Source organism: Salvelinus fontinalis, chromosome 3 (assembly GCF_029448725.1).
Source record: "Salvelinus fontinalis isolate EN_2023a chromosome 3, ASM2944872v1, whole genome shotgun sequence".
Taxonomy (NCBI): Eukaryota; Metazoa; Chordata; class Actinopteri; order Salmoniformes; family Salmonidae; genus Salvelinus; species Salvelinus fontinalis.
In genome coordinates, this window is record NC_074667.1 from 30,922,098 (window position 1) to 30,945,408 (window position 23,311).

At 44.2% G+C, this 23,311-nt stretch overlaps 1 protein-coding gene across 1 annotated transcript in view; it reads right to left on the reverse strand.

Annotated features, from left to right (window-relative positions):
• LOC129843631 (receptor-type tyrosine-protein phosphatase gamma-like) overlaps nt 1–23,311 on the reverse strand; it is a 282,617-nt gene that overhangs the window by 71,676 nt on the left and 187,630 nt on the right. The window lies entirely within an intron of this gene.

Below are 23,311 nucleotides of genomic sequence, written 5' to 3' on the forward strand. Positions count from 1 at the left end.
GCAACTGCGACCTGGCCAAGATAAAGCAACGCAATTCAACACATACAACAACACAGAGTTACACATGGAATAAACACAACATAGTCAATAATACAGTAGAACAAAGAAAACAAAAGTCTATATACAGTGAGTGCAAATGAGGTAAGATAACGGAGTTAAGGCAATAAATAGGCCATGGTGGCGAAGTAATTACAATATAGCAATTAAACACTGGAATGGTAGATGTGCAGAAGATGAATGTGCAAGTGGAGATACTGGGGTGCAAAGGAGCAAGATAAATAAATAAATACAGTATGGGGATGAGGTAGGTAGATAGATGGGCTGTTTACAGATGGGCTATGCACAGGTGCAGTGATCTGTGAGCTGCTCTGACAGCTGGTGCTTAAAGCTAGTGAGGGAGATATGAGTCTCCAGCTTCAGAGATTTTTGCAGTTCGTTCCAGTCATTGGCAGCAGAGAACAGGAAGGAAAGACGACCAAAAAAGGAATTGGCTTTGGAGGTGACCAGTGAGATATACCTGCTGGAGCGCGTGCTACGAGTGGGTGCTGCTATGGTGACCAGTGAGCTGAGATAAGGCGGGGATTTAGCTAGCAGAGACTTGTAGATAACCTGTAGCCAGTGGGTTTGGCGAGGAATATGAAGCGAGGGCCAACCAACGAGAGCATACAGGTCGCAGTGGTGGGTAGTGTATGGGGCTTTGGTGACAAAACGGATGGCACTGTGATAGACTGCATCCAGTTTGTTGAGTAGAGTGTTGGAGGCTATTTTATAGATGACATCACCGAAGTCGAGGATCGGTAGGATGGTTAGTTTTACGAGGGTATGTTTGGCAGCATGAGTGAAGGATGCTTTGTTGCGATATAGGAAGCCGATTCTAGATTTAATTTTGGATTGGAGATGCTTAATGTGAGTCTGGAAGGAGAGTTTACAAGGCGAGGCGAGGCAATCATTTGAGAAACCAAGGCTGTTGAGTCTGCCATTTGTGGCCTGCTGGAGGTCATTTTGCAGGGCTCTGGCAGTGCACCTCCTTGCACAAAGGCGGAGGTAGCGGTCCTGCTGCTGGGTTGTTGCCCTCCTACGGCCTCATCCACGTCTCCTGATGCACTGGCCTGTCTCCTGGTAGCGCCTCCATGCTCTGGACACTACGCTGACAGACACAGCAAACCTTTTTGCCACAGCTCGCATTGATGTGCCATCCTGGATGAACTGCACTACCTGAGCCACTTGTGTGGGTTGTAGACTCCGTCTCATGCTACCACTAGAGTGAGAGCACCACCAGCATTCAAAAGTGACCAAAACATCAGCCAGGAAGCATAGGAACTGAGAAGTGGTCTGTGGTCACCACCTGCAGAATCACTCCTTTTTTGGGGGTGTCTTGCTAATTGCCAATAATTTCCACCTTTTGTCTATTCCATTTGCACACCAGCATGTGAAATGTATTGTCAATCAGTGTTGCTTCCTAAGTGGACAGTTTGATTTACATTTACATTTACATTTAAGTCATTTAGCAGACGCTCTTATCCAGAGCGACTTACAAATTGGTGCATTCACCTTATGATATCCAGTGGAACAACCACTTTACAATAGTGCATCTAACTCTTTTAAGGGGGGGGGGGGGGGGGGGGGGTTAGAAGGATTACTTTATCCTATCCTAGGTATTCCTTAAAGAGGTGGGGTTTCAGGTGTCTCCGGAAGGTGGTGATTGACTCCGCTGACCTGGCGTCGTGAGGGAGTTTGTTCCACCATTGGGGTGCCAGAGCAGCGAACAGTTTTGACTGGGCTGAGCGGGAACTGTACTTCCTCAGAGGTAGGGAGGCGAGCAGGCCAGAGGTGGATGAACGCAGTGCCCTTGTTTGGGTGTAGGGCCTGATCAGAGCCTGAAGGTACGGAGGTGCCGTTCCCCTCACAGCTCCGTAGGCAAGCACCATGGTCTTGTAGCGGATGCGAGCTTCAACTGGAAGCCAGTGGAGAGAGCGGAGGAGCGGGGTGACGTGAGAGAACTTGGGAAAGTTGAACACCAGACGGGCTGCGGCGTTCTGGATGAGTTGTAGGGGTTTAATGGCACAGGCAGGGAGCCCAGCCAACAGCGAGTTGCAGTAATCCAGACGGGAGATGACAAGTGCCTGGATTAGGACCTGCGCCGCTTCCTGCGTGAGGCAGGGTCTTACTCTGCGAATGTTGTAGAGCATGAACCTACAGGAACGGGTCACCGCCTTGATGTTAGTTGAGAACGACAGATTTCACAGAAGTGTGATTGACTTGGAGTTAAACAACGCAATGTAAGTGTTCCCTTTATTTTTTGAGCAGTGTATAAAGAATGGTGTCGTCTGCGTAGAGGTGTATCAGAGAATCACCAGCAGGAAGAGCAACATCATTGATGTATACAAAGAAGAGAGTCGGCCCAAGGATTGAACCCTGTGGCACCCCAATAGAGACTGCCAGAGGGCCGGACAACAGGCCCTCCGATTTGACACCCTGAACTCTATCAGAGAAGAAGTTGGTAAACCAGGCGAGGCAATCATTTGAGAAACCAAGGCTGTCGAGTCTGCCAATAAGAATGTGGTGATTGACTGAGTTGAAAGCCTTTGCCAGGTCGATGAATACGGCTGCACAGTAACGTCTCTTATCGATGGCGGTTATGATGTTGTTTAGGACCTTGAGTGTGGCTGAGGTGCACCCATGACCAGCTCTGAAACCAGATTGCATAGCGGAGAAGGTACGGTGGGATTCGAAATGGTCGGTAATCTGTTTGTTAACTTGGCTTTTGAAGACCATAGAAAGACAGGGTAGGATAGGTATAGGTCTGTAGCAGTTTGTGTCTAGAGTGTCACCCCCTTTGAAGAGGGGGATGACCGTGGCAGCTTTCCAATCTTTGGGAATCTCAGACGATACGAAAGAGAGGTTGAACAGGCTAGTAATAGGGGTTGCAACAATTTCGGCAGATCATTTTAGAAAGAGAGGGTCCAGATTGTCTAGCCCGGCTGATTTGTGGGGCTCCAGATTTTGCAGCTCTTTCAGAACATCAGCTATCTTGATTTGGGTGAAGGAGAAATGGTGGGGGCTTTGGCGGGTTGCTGTGGAGTGTGTCGGGCAGTTGACCAGGGTAGGGGTAGCCAGGTGGAAAGCATGGCCAGCCGTAGAGAAATACTTATTGAAATTCTCAATTATAGTCGATTTATTGGTGGTGACAGTGTTTCCTAGCATCAGAGCAGTAGGCAGCTTGGAGGAGGTGCTCTTATTCTCCATAGACTTTACAGTTTCCCAGAACTTTTTTGAGTTAGTACTACAGGGGTGGTGGTCGTTTGGTTGCAGACCCATTACGGATGCAGGCAATGAGGCAGTGATCGCTGAGATCTTGATTGAAAACAGCAGAGGTGTATTTGGAGGGCGAGTTAGTTAGGATGACATCTATGAGGTTGCCCGTGTTTACGGATTTGGAGTTGTACCTTGTAGGTTCTCTGATAACTTGTGCGAGATTGAGGGCATCAAGCTTAGATTGTAGGATGGACGGGGTGTTAAGCATGTCCCAGTTTAGGTCACCTAGTAGCACGAGCTCAGAAGATAGATGGGGGGCAATCAATTCACATATAGTATTGAGGGCACAGCTGGGGGCAGAGGGAGGTCTATAGCAAGCGGCAACAGTGAGAGACATGTTTCTGGAAAGGTGAATTTTTAGAAGTAGAAGCTCAAATTTTTTGGGTACAGACTTGGATAGTAATACAGAACTCTGCAGGCTATCTCTGCAGTAGATTGCAACACCGCACCCTTTGGCAGTTCTATCTTGGCGGAAAATGTTATAGTTAGCGATGGAGATTTCAGGGTTTTAGGCAGTTTTCCTAAGCCAGGATTCAGACACGGCTAAGACATCCGGGTTGGCAGTGTGCTAAAGCAGTGAGTAAAACAAACTTAGGGAGTAGGCTTCTAATGTTAACATGCATGAAACCAAGGCTTTTACAGTTCCAGAAGTCAACAAATGAGAGCACCTGGGGAGTGGGAGTGAGGCTAGGCACTGCAGGACCTGGATTAACCTCTACATCACCAGAGGAACAGAGGAGAAGTAGGATAAGGGTATGGCTAAATGCTATACGAACAGGTCGTCTAGCAAGTTCGGAACAGAGAGTAAAAGGAGCAGGTTTCTGGGAACGATGGCATAGATTCAAGGCATAGTGTACAGACAAAGGTAAGGTAGGATGTGAGTACATTGGAGTTAAACCTAGGCATTGAGTAATGATGAGAGAGATATAGTCTCTAGAGACGTTTAAACCAGGTGATGTCATCGCATATGTAGGAGGTGGAACAACATGGTCGGTTAAGGCATATTGAGCAGGGCTAGAGGCTCTACAATGAAATAAGACTAACCAGGACAGTAATGGACAAGGCATATTGATATTAGAGAGAGGCATGTGTAGCCAAGTGAACATATGGGTCCAGTGAGTGGTTGGGCTGACTGGGGACACGGCGATTCAGACAGTTAGCAGGCCGATGCTAACAAGCTAATAGTTAGTTGGCCGGTCAATAAGAACTTTGTAATTTTTAAATAACCATGGAATAGTATTTGTGTCTTTGAACAACTGGTTATCAAGATATAGTTTATCGACGACGAGAGCTACTCGTTTCCCTTTTAATCTATTTTCCTTTAAAGTTGGATACAGAACTTTACGCTGTTCTGCAATTTCCTTCAGGAACTGGTCATTCATGCCAATTTTGGTCCCAGCAAGTCTTTTACCCAGGCTTTTAACCATTATTTTATATTTAAAGGAGGCAAATTTGGCAACGATTGGGCGGTCATACCTTTTCCCTCTCTGTCCGAAGCGGTGTACACGTTCGAGTTGGATTTTATCGATAGCTTCGCGAGGTATCTGAAGCGCTGTAAGGAGGAACTCTCTAACTACAGAATCAGGAACTTCTCCTTCTTTTTCTTGGATACCTGTAAGTACCAGATTCCCTCTCATGGATATAGTCTGTATGTCAAGTAAGGCTTCTCTCAGAACGATGTTCTCCTTTTTAAGTTCATTCACTTCGGTTTCAATCTTATTGACTGTCCCTTTTAGCTTGTGTGTTTCCTTCTCCAATGTCGCAGCTTTTTCATCACTCATCTCGAGGCTTGCCTTCAACTCTTTTATATCCTTACTGACTAATTCAAGTATACCCAGTTTGTAATTTATTGATTTTAACAGATCGGTTTCGTCCTTTACCATTCCCGATGGTGAAAATATTAAATTGTCTGTGTCTGTAGAAGAGTCACGTTTTTGTTTTGAAATCGGTTCCCCTGTCTTACTCTCCGTCATGTTTGGGTGTTGCTTGTTTTCGTAATATTTGTCAATAAATGTTTTAAGATTTGTTTTGTGTTATTATCCAGATTGAAGGTTATCACCCACCAGATTGTGTAGTGCTAATATTTAGTCTAACTTGCCGATATTGATTATTTCTTTTTTATCTTGAGGTGCTCTACATAACTACGTTCAGTCGGCCATTACCTGTCTCAGTCCCGCCTTGCTGCCATAAAGTTACATTAGAAGTACCCATCCAAGAAGGCTCAAGGTCATTGGCCACAGAAAAAAATGACATCAAATCACATTATATGTACAGAAGCTTTGATTGGACTGATAAAGTCAACATCATACTTTCAAAATCTTAGCTAGCAGTCATCATCATGAATGAAGTCGATAATCTACTGGCTAATTATTTTTAATCCTTGTCATATGAAGATAAATAATGAAGAAAAATTATAGATAAACCGTATTGATCATCGGCCATTGGACATGCTCATCGGCCATTGGATATAACTATTACACAACAAGTTGAAATCGCAAATTCAACAATGAGTGGTTTGGAAGGAATCAGTGACGGTTGCTAACTGCAAGCATTGCAAAGCAATCACTAACCTGCTACTCAGTGGAGTGGCTGTGTGGCCCCAAATCTGGAATTAAGGGGCTCTTTTCTAAGTTTAAAATGATAAACATTCAACATCGGCCATGTTGTCAATGAAGAATGATTTGTGCCGCGCTCAAAACAAATTAACTTGGAACTGCGAAAACTTGACTTCAGTGAGTTCAAGACAACTGGGAAATTGGGAATAAACGAGCTCCGACTGAACAGTCATCCAACTCGGAATTGTAAATCTGACCTCTTTCTAGAGCTACAACCTGAAGATCAATGACGTCATCATGATTTGACCTTGTTTTTTCCCGAGATCCCAGTTGCTTTGAATCCAGAGAATCCAAATCCAGAGAATGTCAGACTTTGATGACAAAATTTTCCTAGGAAGGACTGCCGTGCCAACTTCCTGTTCAAGTGAGCACAGCAGAACAAGGTAAGTCCAAAAATGTATTGTATGCTGCTGCATAATGAGGGAGATATATATACTGTAGCTAAGAAAGTAATACTATGTGAATGTTGTGTAGTAAGATGATAGTAGCCCATGTGCCTCACCCTAATAATTTGGTCTATTTTTACCTCTTAATTTCACCTAACGTTACTGTTCTGAACGGGTGGTGCTGCACATGTAATCTATAACATATTTTTGAAAATGTCATCATCTAATATAGTAAGAGGTTTCATTGTCTGCTTTTATGCCTCCTTTATTTATCCTACGGTTCTGACTTGGTATACAGGGAGAACACAGTAAGAATGGCCCATGTTCTGAATTCTGTCACTGTATATTGAACAAGTGCTAAAAAAAATGGTTATATTGACTACATCCGTCCTAGCTCGCTCATTAACCTTTCTAGGACACACGTTCCGCTAGCGGAACCCCTCGACAACATTCCGCTGAAAAGGCATATTTTTTCTAAATATGTAACTTTCACACATTAACAAGTCCAATACAGCAAATGAAAGATAAACATCTTGTTAATCTACCCATCGTGTCCGATTTAAAAAATGCTTTACAGCGAAAACACAACATATGATTATGTTTGATCACCGCCAAGTCCAAAAAACACACAGCCATTTTCCCAGCCAAAGATAGGAGTCACAAAAAGCAGAAAGAGATAAAATGAATCACTAACCTTTGATGATCTTCATCAGATGACACTCATAGGACATCATGTTACACAATACATGTATGTTTTGTTCGATAATGTGCATATTTATATCCACAAATCTCAGTTTACATTGGCGCCATGTTCAGAAATGCCTCCAAAATATCCGGAGAAATTGCAGAGAGCCACATCAAATAACAGAAATACTCATCATAAACTTTGATGAAAGATTCATGTTTTACATAGAATTAAAGATACACTTGTTCTTAATGCAACCGTTGTGTCAGATTTTAATTTTTTTTTACGGAAAAAGCAAACTATGCAATAATCTGAGACGACGCTCAGATAGAAACAACATTTCTCCGCCATGTTGGAGTCAACAGAAATATTAAATTACATTATAAATATTCCCTTGCCTTTGATGATCTTCATCAGAATGCACTCCCAGGAATCCTAGTTCCACAATAAATTGTTGTTTTGTTCGATAATGTCCATTATTTATGTCCAAGTAGCTACTTTTGTTAGCACGTTTAGTACACATATCCAAACGCTCGTGTAGGTCCAGGCGAACGTCGAACGAAAACTTCAAAAAGTTATATTACATGTCGAATAAACTTGTCAGACTAAGTATAGAATCAATTTCTAGGATGTTGTTATCATAAATATTCAATAACGTTCCAACCGGAGAATTCCTTTGTGTCTATAGAAGTAATGGAACGCAAGTCGACATCATGTGGAATGCGCTTGACCAGGACCTGGCTCTCAGCCAGACCACTGACTCAAACAGCTCCCATCCGGCTCAACATCACAGCAGAGGCTTCATTCAAGGTTCTACAGACTGTTGACATCTAGTGGAAGCCGTAGGAAGTGCAAACAGATCCATATCCCACTGGGATTTCAATAGGCGATGAGTTGAAAATCGACCAGCCTCAGAATTCCCACTTCCTGTTTGAATTTTTTCTCAGGTTCTTGCCTGCCATATGAGTTCTGTTATACTCGTAGACATTATTCAAACAGTTTTAGAAACTTCAGAGTGTTTTCTATCCAATAGTAATACTAATATGCATATATTAGCATCTGGGACAGAGTAGGAGGCAGTTCACTCTGGGCACGCTATTCATCCAAAGTGAAAATGCTGCCCCCTATCCCTAAAAAGTAAAAATGTCTTAATCGAAATTACGTATTGTCATCTGCTTGTCACCCCCTTATGCCATAGTTTGTACATCTCAATTGTCAGTAGAAACCACATTTGTTTAAGCATGTCAGCCATATCAGCCATGGTTTTTTTAAAAGGCAGTAAATGAGAATGAATTAACTGTTTAGCTGTCAGACAAGGCTCCACTGATAGCCAGGTGTAGCAGTGGTAAAATGTTGTGACTGCTGTTGGGACAGCTTTATGTAGGCCGTTTGTGGGCACCATTTGTCACTGTTATAGTGCAATTAATGTATTGTTTAGTGTTACATTGTGTAGAGGCTTTGCTGGCATGCATACCACTTTTTTTTTGTTGCCCCACCAAAATGTACATGCTAAAATCGCCACTGCAAATACCTTAGGAAAAAAGGTTTGGGCGTGGATCAGAAAACCAGTCAGTATCTGGTGAGACCACGCTTTGCCTCAGGTAGTGCGGCACATCTCCTTAGCATAGAGTTGATCAGGCTGTTGATTACTGACTGTGGAATGTTGTCCCACTCCTCTTTAATGGCTGTGCGAAGTTGCTGGATATTGGCAGGAACCGGAATACGCTGTCTTACACGTGGGTGACAATGTTCTTTTTGCTCCAGTGGATTGATGTTAACCTTTTCTGCCCAAGTTCCCAAAAGCGTTTGGCAATTGGTGTGTATATGGCACGAGTACAGTTAGGCCCTAAAGCTTAGGCTTATGAAATAACGGTAGATAAAATATAATGAAAGAAAAAGAGTGCCAGAGTCTCCCAGAGTGCTAAGAACCTTGGCGTGATCCTGGACAACACCCTGTCGTTCTCAACTAACATCAAGGCGGTGACCCGTTCCTCTAGGTTCATGCTCTACAACATTCGCAGAGTACGACCCTCCCTCACGCAGGAAGCGGCGCAGGTCCTAATCCAGGCACTTGTCATCTCCCGTCTGGATTACTGCAACTCGCTGTTGGCTGGGCTCCCTGCCTGTGCCATTAAACCCCTACAACTCATCCAGAACGCCGCAGCCCGTCTGGTGTTCAACTTTCCCAAGTTCTCTCACGTCACCCCGCTCCTCCGCTCTCTCCACTGGCTTCCAGTTGAAGCTCGCATCCGCTACAAGACCATGGTGCTTGCCTACGGAGCTGTGAGGGGAACTGCACCTCCGTACCTTCAGGCTCTGATCAGGCCCTACACCCAAACAAGGGCACTGCGTTCATCCACCTCTGGCCTGCTCGCCTCCCTACCTCTGAGGAAGTACAGTTCCCGCTCAGCCCAGTCAAAACTGTTCGCTGCTCTGGCACCCCAATGGTGGAACAAACTCCCTCACGACGCCAGGTCAGCGGAGTCAATCACCACCTTCCGGAGACACCTGAAACCCCACCTCTTTAAGGAATACCTAGGATAGGATAAAGTAATCCTTCTAACCCCCCCCCCCCCCCCCCCTTAAAAGAGTTAGATGCACTATTGTAAAGTGGTTGTTCCACTGGATATCATAAGGTGAATGCACCAATTTGTAAGTCGCTCTGGATAAGAGCGTCTGCTAAATGACTTAAATGTAAATGTAATGTAATGAAAAATCTCAATGTAGCCTATAGATATGATTTTCACAAGAATTATACATTATGCGTCAACCTACGCTCACTACCACCGTCACCATTGTCACACTACTACAACACATCTACGTACTAGCGTGGGACAACTACCTAGAGAGCGCCAAAGAAAAATCCTGATTTTCTTAAGTATTACCCTTCTCTTTCCAACACAAACTGAAGAGATGAAATCAGAATTTCATAAAAAATATAAAAAAGATGAATTAGACAATTTCATAAAAACAAAACACATTTCTTACAAATCTATAAGGCTTTCACGGTTCCCCACTGTTAGACTCGATTCAACCACTCTATCCATTCTCAAACATGAAACATGTGCAGTTAATAAACATTTTCCATTGAATGACAAATATGCACTAAACACTAAATGACCCAAAGCTTTTAGACTGGATAATTTAAAAAAATGAAATGTACATTCAGTGCTCCATAGAGAGTAACCGAAGTCTTGGGGCTTTGTAACAGTTCTAGGAAAAAGTAATGCTTTCCTACTGAATTCACTTCAGTGAATTGTGTGTGTGTTTGTGTGTGCAAGCATGCACGAGTGCGTGCAAGTGTGTGTGTGTGTGTGTGTGTGTTGGCACGAGTTTGAGTAGGTGCGTGTACATAGTCATGCTTCCGCAGTTAGTGACGTTTCCGCAGGTAGTGACGCTTCCGCAGGTAGTGACGCTTCCGCAGGTAGTGACGCTTCCGCAGGTAGTGACGCTTCCGCAGGTAGTGACGCTTCCGCAGGTAGTGACGCTTCCGCAGGTAGTTCCCTCCTCTTTATTACACTGCTATTGCACTTCTTCACTGCCTCTCGGTGTGCCAATCTCTGAGGTCAGGGGTCATTTCCCTATGGTGTCACTTACTGCATCTCAAACCCTGCTGCCTGAACCCCAGCCAACACTATCTGGGCTGAGTGCTGCATGCTAAACAGGACATCAAATCCCTGCTGCCAAAACCCCAGCCAGCCCCATCTGGGCTAAGTGCTCCATGCGAAACAGTACAACTTCTGGAGGAAGACAAGTCACACACACACACACACACACACAGAGAGGATGAGAGGTCATCCACCCTTCCCTTTCCGATCCGTTTATCATTTATCATTCCAATAAGACACTGATTGAACTCAGTCTGAAAATACACTCACTTCAAAGTTATCCGCCCGCTCTGCCCAGATAGAACACAGCTACAGTACATTGGGTACAGACTTTGAAGTGAGTGAGTCTGAAGTTAAATCCTCATACACAACTGTATCTTCTGGGTTTTTGCATTGTGAAGTACAAGATACAGAGGCAGAAGCTGTGTAGCACATTCACAATCACCCAGACCCAAGAGACCCCTTCCGAGCTCTAACATTCAAACATACTGTTTGTTCAGGCTTAATTTTAGCTGGGTTCTTTGTTTATTTGTTCCGTGTCCAATGGGGCACAACATTGGAATGAATCGCACACTCACTCCATTTCCTCCAAAGCCATTCTATTAATTTGGGTTTTCCTTAGACATTGTGTTGAGGAGACTCCACCAGTCTATAGCTCAGAGGGAAGCCGGTGAGTGAACACACTTGATAAGATGGAGGACATGCAAACAGCAGCCCCTTTTCTGAGAGAAATAACAATAAACAAGAAAACTGTCTGAAGTTCTGATCTCAAGTGATAGACAGGAGTAAGACATACTACGAGGCTATATCTAGGGGTTTTGGTAACCGTGGGGTTTGGGGTTGAGCGTGCATTGATGGACAAAGAGTCTTTTCTTCACCCTCTCTGCGTCCGCTTTCTCGGCCCGGGCCCCTTTCAGCAGGTCCTGGGAGTTCTGGTGGATTTCCACCGCGGTCAGCAATTCCTCCAGGCTCTGGTTGTTCTGCATGCTCGCCGCCTTCTTCATCTCGGAGGGGAGGGCCCGAAGGTACCGATCCAGGACGACCTTAATTGTTATAGAGAGGGACGGTACGTTGGTCAGTAGCCAGCCGTTGGTAAGGCGCATCAGGTTGCTCATCTGAGAGCGGTGGGAGATGGTGGAGTCAAAGGCCCAGTCTTGGACCAGTAGTGCATGGCGTGTGAGGCTGAATCCTTACCGGCTCAGGATCTCACATTTGAGTCCTTCATAATTCGCTGCCTGGTCGGTGTTCAAGTCAAAGTAGGTATTCTGGGCCTGCCCGGAGAGGTAGGGTGCCACTTAGGCTTGGGCCATCCTTCCCTCTGCGCCATCCTCTCAAAGGTACACAAATACATCTCCACGTCATATTTCTCCATTAGCTTGACCAGAAACTGATTTGGGCTAGACTCCTGAGCCATGTCACCCTTCAGCTGGGCTACCTCCGCTACCAGTCTGAGGTTTTGTTAGCGCTGCTCCTCCAGCGCTAGGTCCTGGAGAGCCTGTTGCTTCTGCTGGCTGAGGAAAAATTGAGCAAACAGTTCCTCCATGGTAATCTCTGTACACATTCGACCCCATGGCACCCAAAGCTACTGAGTTGCCCGCATTCTCCACCATATGTGCTAAACCGTGGGGTGTTGGGTTGAGCATGCAGAGATGTACAGAGGTAGGGAGGTTCTAGTCAGAAAAAACAACTTTACTAGGCAACAAAATAAACATAACAACAAAATAACTTTGGGTTGGCTCGGTCCTTCTTATATTTGGCTCCGTGTCCCCGGGAGCTTCGTTCCTCTCTGTAGGCTCTCTTGCCTCTCCCTTTATCTTACTCGCGGTGTGCCACAATGCTCCCTTCATGTGGCCTGCACGGCTGGTTGGCACTCTCCCCTAATTACCTCTACTTGGGGCCAACAGCGTCCGGGTGCAAACCCCGTGTACTTCCAGCAGAGGGAGCCAGATGGGCTCATACCTCCCATCTATCACCAACCTTCGGGGAAGACCTCCTGGGATACCACAGGGTATTTGTGATATCCGGTGACTAAGGTGATGAGAAAATTGAAGGACTCAAAGATCTACACCACACGTTTCAAACGTTTTCCACAGAGGGACGAGTGTTTGCGAGATATCCTGTTGGGGATGGGGGCGCTGTTTAGACTATTTAGGCTAATTTTTTAAACGGCTTCCCACAAAATCCTTGATCGTACAATATGCATATTATTATTATTATTGGATAGAAAACAGTCTATAGTTTCTATAGGAGTTGAAATTTTGTCTCTAAGTGGAACAGAGCCCATTCTACAGCAATTTCCCTGACATGGAGTCAGATTTGAGAAATGTTGGCCACTCTTCTGAAGTCAGTTATAAGGGCACTGTCGTTGCTATGACTATACGGACACTTCTTACGTCTTCCCCTGGATGCCTTTACGTGATGACGATTCCAACGGGGTCGATTGCGCGTTCACAGGCCCTACAAATGAAAAAACCCTGAAGCTAGTCATTCTTTGGGAGCTGCGTCATGAGCCTAGAGGACACCGGCGCGCACCTGTTCCAAGCGTTAGTTTAGCCTGTTATATTTCTCCGGTCATCTTTTCACTCGTTATAGGAGTTAAAAACATCATAAGGTAGTTAATTTAAAGCGTTTTATAGCAATTTATATCCGTTTAGTGCGATTTTGGGACATTTATTTTTGCAACGATGTGAAAAGTTGGGCACGCTTTTCAGTTCATCCCGAACGCAGTTGACATTTCCACATGGCAAGAGGACAGCTTTCCACCAAAAGACGATTTCTCCCAAGAAAGGATCCTTTGCCCAAGATACTGATGGAAGAACAGCTCAAGGTAGGACATTTTTATTATGATAAATCGTGTTTCTGTCGAAACATTTTAGTGGCTTAGGACGCCATGTTTTTTGACGTAGCTTCGCTTGGCGCAAACTGTATTGAAAAGTAAGGATAAATTAAAAAATGTAATAACGCAATTGTATTAAGAATTAAATTGTCTATCAATCCCTGTCCACCCTATATTTTTTAGTCACGTTTATGAGTATTTATGTATAAGAGTAGATCACTGTCTAAGTGGCGCAAGGACTTTTTCTTTACCAGATTGTCTACATTTCACATTGTCTAACCATGATTTTGGTGGCTAAATATAAACATTTTCGATCAAACTGTATATGCATGTTGTAATGTGATGTTACAGGAGTGTCATCGGAAGAATTCTGAGAAGGTTAGTGAAAAAATTAATATCTTTTGGCGATGTTGACTTTTATCGCTCACTTTGGCTAGAATCAATGCTGGGCTGCTAATTGCTATGTGCTAAGCTAATATAACGATTTATTGTGTTTTCGCTGTAAGACACTTAGAAAATCTGAAATATTGTCTGTATTCACAGGATCTGTGTCTTTCGATTCGTGTATGCTGTGTATTTTTACGAAATGTTTGATGATTAGTAGTTAGGTAAACACGTTGCTCATTGTAATTATTCTAGTCCATTTGTGATGGTGGGTGCAATTGTAAACTATGCCATCTACCTGAAATATGCACTTTTTTCTAACAAAACCTATCCCATACCATAAATATGTTATCAGACTGTCATCTAATGAGTTTTTTTGTTGGTTAGGGGCTATAAATATCTTAGTTTAGCCGAATTGGTGATGGCTACTGGTGTTGGTGGACAAATAAAAGATGGTGGATTATGCTAATGTGTTTTTAGGTAATAGATGTACATCTTTACATATTGTGTCTTCCCTGTAAAACATTTTAAAAATCGGAAATGTTGACTGGATTCACAAGATCTGTGTCTTTCATTAGCTGTATTGGACTTTAATGTGTGAAAGTTAAATATTTTAAAAAAATATTTTTTTTGAATTTCGCGGCACTGGTTTTTCAGTGGGGGGGGGGGGGGGGGGGGTGTGCCGCTAGCGCCACGCTGATCCTAGACAGGTTAACACAGTTTAGAGTTTCTTTTTGTTTTGAACGTGGCAGAAGTCATGCTGGATTGAGAGCATGGCCAATGTATTCAACTTTTTCTGGCCCATGGTGTTGCATGTGAATGTTTATCCTTTTAAGTTTGTAAAAGAGACCCTTAAACCCAGACTTGGACAACACACCCTCTCCACTGAATAGCAGGCTAGTGATTGCTTTGCAATGATTCCAGTTAGCCACTGATTCCTTCCAAACCATTCATTGTTGAATTTCCGATTTCCAACTTGTTGTGGAATGTTTATGTCCAATGGGCGATGAGCACCGTTGTATCTATAATTTATCTTCATACGAGAAGGTTTGAAAAGGATTTGCCAGTAGATTGTCGACTTGATTAATGATGACTGCTTGTCTAGCTTGCTAGCTAAGATTTTGAAAGTATGATGTTGACATGATCAGTCCAATCAAATCTACGATAGATATAATGTGATTTTATGTAATTGTATCTGTGGGTAATGACCTTGAGCCTTCTTGGATGGGCACTTCTAATCTAAATCTATGGCAGAACCCAAGGGGCTAGAATTTTCAAGCACTCCCCGTAGATTTGGCGGCGACGGAGTGTCCCCGTGAGTGACAGAACACTGAGCCAATCATGGCGCAACTAGAGAACATTACCAACCCTTACGCTCCATATTTTCTGCTGGTTGCCCCACCACCACATAAAGCAGTGAGCTAGGCTGAAACATCTGCATTTGGGAGCTACCTTACTCAGGAAAGCAAAAAAGAGACAAGCAAATGTATTAAATATATATATTTTTTATATATTTGCAAACTGATATGTGACAGGTATTAATGCCAAAATAACATGCAAAACAGTCAACACCTTTATATATATTATATACACTGCTCAAAAAAATAAAGGGAACACTTAAACAACACAATGTAACTCCAAGTCAATCACACTTCTGTGAAATCAAACTGTCCACTTAGGAAGCAACACAGATTGACAATACATTTCACATGCTGTTGTGCAAATGGAATAGACAAAAGGTGGACATTATTAGCAAGACACCCCCAATAAAGGAGTGATTCTGCAGGTGGTGACCACAGACCACTTCTCAGTTCCTATGCTTCCTGGCTGATGTTTTGGTCACTTTTGAATGCTGGCGGTGCTCTCACTCTAGTGGTAGCATGATACTGAGTCTACAACCCACACAAGTGGCTCAGGTAGTGCAGCTCATCCAGGATGGCACATCAATGCGAGCTGTGGCAAGAAGGTTTGCTGTGTCTGTCAGCGTAGTGTGCAGAGCATGGAGGCGCTACCAGGAGACAGGCCAGTACATCAGGAGACGTGTAGGAGGCCGTAGTAGGGCAACAACCCAGCAGCAGGACCGATACCTCCGCTTTTGTGCAAGGAGTAGCACTGCCAGAGCCCTGCAAAATGACCTCCAGCGGGCCACAAATGTGCATGTGTCTGCTCAAATGGTCAGAAACAGACTCCATGAGGGTGGTATGAGGGCCCGACGTCCACAGGTCGGGGTTGTGCTTACAGCCCAACACCGTGCAGGACGTTTGGCATTTGCCAGAGAACACCAAGATTGGCAAATCCGCCACTGGCGCCCTGTGCTCTTCACAGATGAAAGCAGGTTCACACTGAGCACATGAGCACATGTGACAGACGTGACAGAGTCTGGAGACGCAGTGGAGAACGTTCTGCTGCCTGCAACATCCTCCAGCATGACCGGTTTGGCGGTGGGTCAGTCATGCTGTTGGGTGGCATTTCTTTGTGGGGCCGCACAGCCCTCCATGTGCTCGCCAGAGGTAGCCTGACTGCCATTAGGTACCGAGATGAGATCCTCAGAGCCCTTGTGAGACCATATGCTGACACATGCACATTTGTGGCCTGCTGGAGGTCATTTTGCAGGGCTCTGGCAGTGCTACTCCTTGCACAAAGGCGGAGGTAGCGGTCCTGCTGCTGGGTTGTTGCACTCCTACGGCCTCCTCCACGTCTCCTGATGTACTGGCCTGTCTCCTGGTAGCGCCTCCATGCTCTGGACACTACGCTGACAGACACAGCAAACCTTCTTGCCACAGCTCGCATTGATGTGCCATCCTGGATGAGCTGCAAACCCCTGAGCCACTTGTGTGGGTTGTAGACTCCGGCTCATGCTACCACTAGAGTGAGAGCACCGCCAGCATTCAAAAGTGACCAAAACATCAGCCAGGAAGCATAGGAACTGAGATGTGGTCTGTGGTCACCACCTGCAAAATCACTCCTTTATTGGGGGTGTCTTGCTAATTGCCTATAATTTCCACCTTTTGTCTATTCCATTTGCACAACAGCATGTGAAATTTATTGTCAATCAGTGTTGCTTCCTAAGTGGACAGTTTGATTTCACAGAAGTGTGATTGACTTGGAGTTACATTGTGATGTTTAAGTGTTCCCTTTATTTTTTGAGCAGTGTATATATATCCTTCACTGTTCAAAAGTTTGGGGTCACATAGCAATGTCCTTGTTTTTGAAAGAAAACCCATTTGCAGTTCTGTTAGCACAGCTGAAAACTGGTGTTCTGCTTGAAATAAATCACAGACACTGTCACCAGCAAAGCACCCCCACACAAGAACACCTCCTCCTCCATGCTTTACGGTGGGAAATACACATGTGGAGATCATCAGTTCACCCACACCGCGTCTCAAAAAGACAGCGGTTGGAACCAAAAATCTCCAATTTGGACTCCAGACCAAAGGACAGATTTCCACCGGTCTAATCTACATTGCTCATGTTTCTTGGCCCAAGCAAGTCTCTTATTCTTATTGGTGTCCTTTAGTAGTGGTTTCTTTGCAGCAATTCAACCATGAAGGCCTGATTCACTCTGTCACTGAGTCTCCTCTGAACAGATGTTGAGATGTGTCTGTTACTTGAACTCTGTGAAGCATTTATTTGGGCTGTAATTTCTGAGGTTGGTAACTCTAATGAACTTATCCTCTGCAGCAGAGGTAACTCTGGGTCTTCCATTCCTGTGGCGGTCCTCATGAGAGCCGGTTTCATCACAGCGTTTGATGGTTTTTGCGACTGCACTTCAAGAAACTTTCAAAGTTATTGAAATGTTCCGTATTGACTGACCTTCATGTTTTAAAGTTATGATGGACTGTCGTTTCCCTTTGCTTATTTGAGCTGTTCTTGCCATAAAATGGACTTGGTCTTGAACCAAATAGGGCTATCTTCTGTATACCCCCTACCTTGTCACAACACAACTGATAGGCTTAAATGCATTAAGGAAAGAAATTCCACAAATTTGAAGAATCTCAAATACCAAGAGTGTGCAAAGCTGTCATCAAGGCAAAGGGTGGCTATTTGAAGAATCTCAAATATAAAATACATTTTGATTAACTACTACATGATCCCATATGTGTTATTTAATAGTTTTGATGTCTTCACTATTATTCTACAATGTAGAAAACCGTAAAAATAAAGAAAAACCCTTGAATGAGTAGGTGTTCAAAATGTTTTGACCGGTAGTGTACATTCAAGGGTTTTTCTTTATTTTTTAAACTATTTTCTACATTGTAGAAAACAATGGTGTACATATTGATGCATGTGGGGACAGAAGACTGAGGTAGGGAGAGATTGAATATGTCCGTAAACACTCCAGCCAGCTGGTCTGCGCATACTCTGAGGATGCGGCTAGAGATGCCGTCTGGGCAAGCAGCCGTGCGAGGATTAACACGCTTAAATGTCTTAGTCATGTCGGCCATGGAGAAGCAGGGCCCACAGTCCTTGGTAGCGGGCCGCGTCGGTGGCACTGTGTTATTCTCAAAGTGGGCGAAGAAGGTGTTTAGCTTGTCCGGAAGGAAGATGTTGGTGTCCGTGACGTGGCTGTTTTTCGCTTTGTCCGTGATTGTCTGTAGATCCTGCCACATGCGTCTCGTGCCTGAGCCATTGAATTGCGACTTCACATTGTCTCTATACTGACTGGTTGCCTGTTTGATTGCCTTACGGAGGTAATACCTACACTGTTTGTATTCGACAATATTCCCAGTGCTCTTGCCATGGTTCGTGCTTTCAGTTTTGCGCAAATGCTGCCATCTATCCACGGTTTCTGATTAGGGTAGGTTTGAATAGTCACAGTGGGTACAAAATCTCCTATACACTTCCTAAACTCAGTCACTGTATCAGTTTATTCGTAAATTGTATTCTCAGAGGGTACCCAGAACATATCCCAGTCCGCGTAATCAAAACAAACTTGAAGCGTGGATTCCGATTTGTCAGGCCAGCGTTGAATAGTCCTTAGCATGGGTACTTCCTGTTTGAGTTTCTGCTTATAGGAAGGGAGTAGCAAAATGGAGTTGTGATCAGATTTGCCGAAGGGAGGGCAGTGGAGGGCCTTGTAGGCATCCTGGAAGTTGGAGTAGCAAGGTAGCAAGGTACAATAAATGCGGACTCAGGATATGTGGTTTCCAGTTCTCATAAAGTCCAGTGAAGTTCTTTGAGGGCCGTTGTGGTATCGGCTTGAGGTGGAATATACACGGCTGTGACTATAACAGAAGACAATTCTCTTGAGAGATAATACGGTCGGCATTTTATTGTGAGGTATTCTAGGAAATGACTTGAGTTTCTGTATGTTATTACAATCACACCATGAGTAGTTAATCATGAAACATACACCCACGCCCTTCTTCCCGGAGTTATTTCTTCCTGTCTGGGGGATCAACTGCGAACCCAACTGGCTGTACAGATTCAGACAGTATATCCCTCGGGAGCTATGTTTCCGTGAAACCAAGTATGTTACAAGCCCTGATGTCTCTCTGGAAGGAGATCCTTGCCCTGAGCTTGTCAACTTTATTATCCAGAGACTGAAAATCAGCGAGTAATATACGCAGAAGTATTGGGTGGTGTGCGTGCCTCCTGAGTCAGACTAGAAGTCCACTACGAATACCTCTTCTCCACCGGCGGTGTTTTGGATCAGCCTCTGGAATCAGTTCAATTGCCCTGGGGGATACAAAGAAAGGATCCGATTCGGGAAAGTCGTAATGCTGGTAATGCTGGTGAGTTACCACCGCTCTAATATCCAAAAGTTCTTCCCAGCTGTATGTAATAACACACAAAAATGATGGGCTAATAATGTAAGAAATAACACATAAAAAACAAAATACTGCAAAGTTGCTTAGGAGCTAGAAACACGGCTGCCCTATCTGTCGGCGCCATTTTCTTGAATGTGTCTGTTACTTGAATTCTGTGAAGCATTTATTTTGGCTGCAATCTGAGGTGCAGTTAACTCTAATGAACTTAACCACTACAGCAGAGGTAACCTTTCCGTTGGCGGTCCTCATGAGAGCCAGTCTCACCATAGCACTTGATGGTTTTTGTGAACGCACTTGAAGAAACTTTTCTTGAAATTTTCCGGATTGACTGACCTTCATGTCTTAAAGTAATGATGGACTGTCATTTCTCTTTGATTATTTGAGCTGTTCTTGCCATAACATGAACTTGGTATTTTACCAAATAGGGCTATCTTCTGTATACCACCCCTACCTTGTCACAACACAACTGATTGACTCAAACATATTAAGGAAAGAAATTCCACAAATGCACTTTTAACAAGGCACACCTGTTAATTGAAATGCATTCCAGGTGACTACCTCATGAAGCTGGTTTAGAGAATGCCAAGAGTGTGCAAAGATGTCATCAAGGCAAAGGATGGCTACTTTGAAGAATATCAAATATAATATATATTTTCATTTGTTTAACACGTTTTTGGTTACTACATAATTCCATGTGTTATTTCATAATTTTGATGTCTTAAAAAAAATAAAAAAAGTTAAAATAAAGAAAAACCCTGGAATATACAAATATATATATATATATATATATATATATATATATATATATATATATATATATATATATACAAAAATATATATATATGTTTGCTAAACAGGTGGGGCTCAAAACGCATGGCTTTTTTGTTGTTGCCCTGAATGACAGGTCTCCACTGAGCATTTTGTTGAACAATGTATAATATGCGTATCCCATACACAAGACAAATAAAAATGGAAACTACTGGATAAGTGTAAAGTTTATGAGGGTAAAGTCAAACTATACAAGTATATTGCGACAGGGCCATAGAGAGGCATGAGTGGGGATGATCCAAAATTATGTCATGTTTTATAAAGCTTGGTACTGGACCAGCAAAAAGTCTCACTCTGGTTTTTTATATTGTCATACTTTCTCTCTACATATTTTCCCAATGCAGGCAGGCAGGCATGCACACACACACACACCATGTATATTTCAAAAGAGAACAAATAACATATAACAACACTCAAGACACTCGAGTTTAAAGGTCCAATACTGCCACTTTTATCTCAATATCAAATCATTGCTGGGTAACAATTAAGTACATTACTGTGATTGTTTTGAATTAAAATGGTAAAATTTGGCTAGGAATGTCTGGGAGTGGTCTGAGTGGGAAGGGGAAAAACTGAAAACTAGCTGTTGTTGGAATAGAGGTTTGGAACCCTTTCTTATTGGTCTATTAACTAATTTACCACCTGGTGATGTCACCAAAGCTCCATCCCACCAAAACTGGGATTTCATGGGGTCTTTTCAAACACTTCTTACACTAAAAGGGCATTTTCATAATTGTCACAATATTATTCCAACCTCAGTGTGGAAAAATATATAAAACACAGAAAATCACATTTTTGACTGCACTGGGCCTTATTTTTTCCTTGTCACACGTGAGCCACAAAGTAAATGTATGCTATCCATTTTAACAGAAAGGAACAGCATACTTATCTTTGCTTTCTCTTCTCCTGCTGCCTTTCCTTCCTCCCCCTTAACCACCCACTACGCAGACAGATATCAAAGTGAGTTATACAGCCGTAATCAGCACCACGACAGGTAAAAGCAGGCACTATCCAACACAGCCATATGCACAACCGCTAATATCACAGCTTTCAATTAGAATGGCTGTATATCATCCATCTAGTGGCCTTTAATGGCCCGTTGGTCACAGAAAGATGTGAAGAGAAAAAAATACTGATTGTAATTATACAGGCTTTCAGAATCAAAAGTCATACCATGCCTGTATGGAAGAAAGGGGGGCAGGGAAGCTGTATAAGAGGGCTAGGCAACAGAGACAGACAGGGAAGGAAGGGCGGTTTTATATGATAAGCTTTATAAATACGGCCCTGACTGCCAGAGGGAAGGCTTTATAAGAACATGGCTAGGCTAGAGAGACAAACCTAGCTGGAAACAATTCCCAGGTCCATGAGACAGGGGATATAAAAGAAGCACAAAGTGCACCCCCCTTCCATTCCACTACTATGTATTGTACCTAGGATTCAAAACCAGGTCGCTGATTCAACATTGTAGACTGAATGGTACCACAAAGCTAAGTGCTTTAGGTACTGGAACGTTCACCGAGTTGACATGCTGGAAGTGTCTCTCCACTTCTGGCTCCTCCTGACTCAGTCTGAATGATTAATCACATTCCCACACCTGCCATCAGGGTGAGCATTTATCTGCATCGCAAAGGACAGCCACTGTATCCCTCTGTCTCGCTCTCTCACCGTATCGGTGGCTGTCTTTCCATCACTTTCTTCCTGCCTCCCTCTCAAATAAGAACCTTACATTCATCCACTGATCCACTCGGCATGAGGCCTACATGGTTATACTCATCCCGCTGTAGTAGCTCCTTACAGTAATCTCCTGTGCTCTAGGTTCAGAGCCTGTACTGATGCATCCTTGTCTTTTGTGATCAGTGTATTAGCCTCAAACCTCAACACCCTCTGTGTCCATGATCTAACCCCTACACCCCCTGTCCTCTGTGTCCATGATCTAACCCCTACACCCCCTGTCCTCTGTGTCCATGATCTAACCCCTACACCCCCTGTCCTCTGTGTCCATGATCTAACCCCTACACCCCCAGTCCTCTGTGTCCGTGATCTAACCCCTACACCCCCTGTCCTCTGTGTCCATGATCTAACCCCTACACCCCCTGTCCTCTGTGTCCATGATCTAACCCCTACACCCCCTGTCCTCTGTGTCCATGATCTAACCCCTACACCCCCTGTCCTCTGTGTCCATGATCTAACCCCTACACCCCCAGTCCTGTGTCCATGATCTAACCCCTACACCCCCTGTCCTCTGTTTCCATGATCTAACCCCTATACCCCCAGTCCTCTGTGTCCATGATCTAACCCCTACACCCCCTGTCCTCTGTGTCCATGATCTAACCCCTACACCCCCTGTCCTCTGTGTCCATGATCTAACCCCTACACCCCCTGTCCTCTGCGTCCATGATCTAACCCCTACACACCCTGTCCTCTGCGTCCATGATCTAACCCCTACACCCCCTGTCCTCTGTGTCCATGATCTAACCCCTACACCCCCCGTCCTCTGCGTCCATGATCTAACCCCTACACCCCCTGTCCTCTGCGTCCATGATCTAACCCCTACACCCCCTGTCCTCTGTTTCCATGATCTAACCCATACACCCCCTTTCCTCTGTGTCCATGATCTAACCCCTACACCCCCTGTCCTCTGCGTCCATGATCTAACCCCTACACCCCCTGTCCTCTGCGTTCATGATCTAACCCCTACACCCCCTGTCCTCTGCGTCCATGATCTAACCCCTACACCCCCAGCCCTCTGCGTCCATGATCTAACCCCTACACCCCCTGTCCCCTGTGTCCATGATCTAACCCCTACACACCCTGTCCTCTGTGTCCATGATCTAACCTCTATACCCCCTTTCCTCTGTGTCCATGATCTAACCCCTACACCCC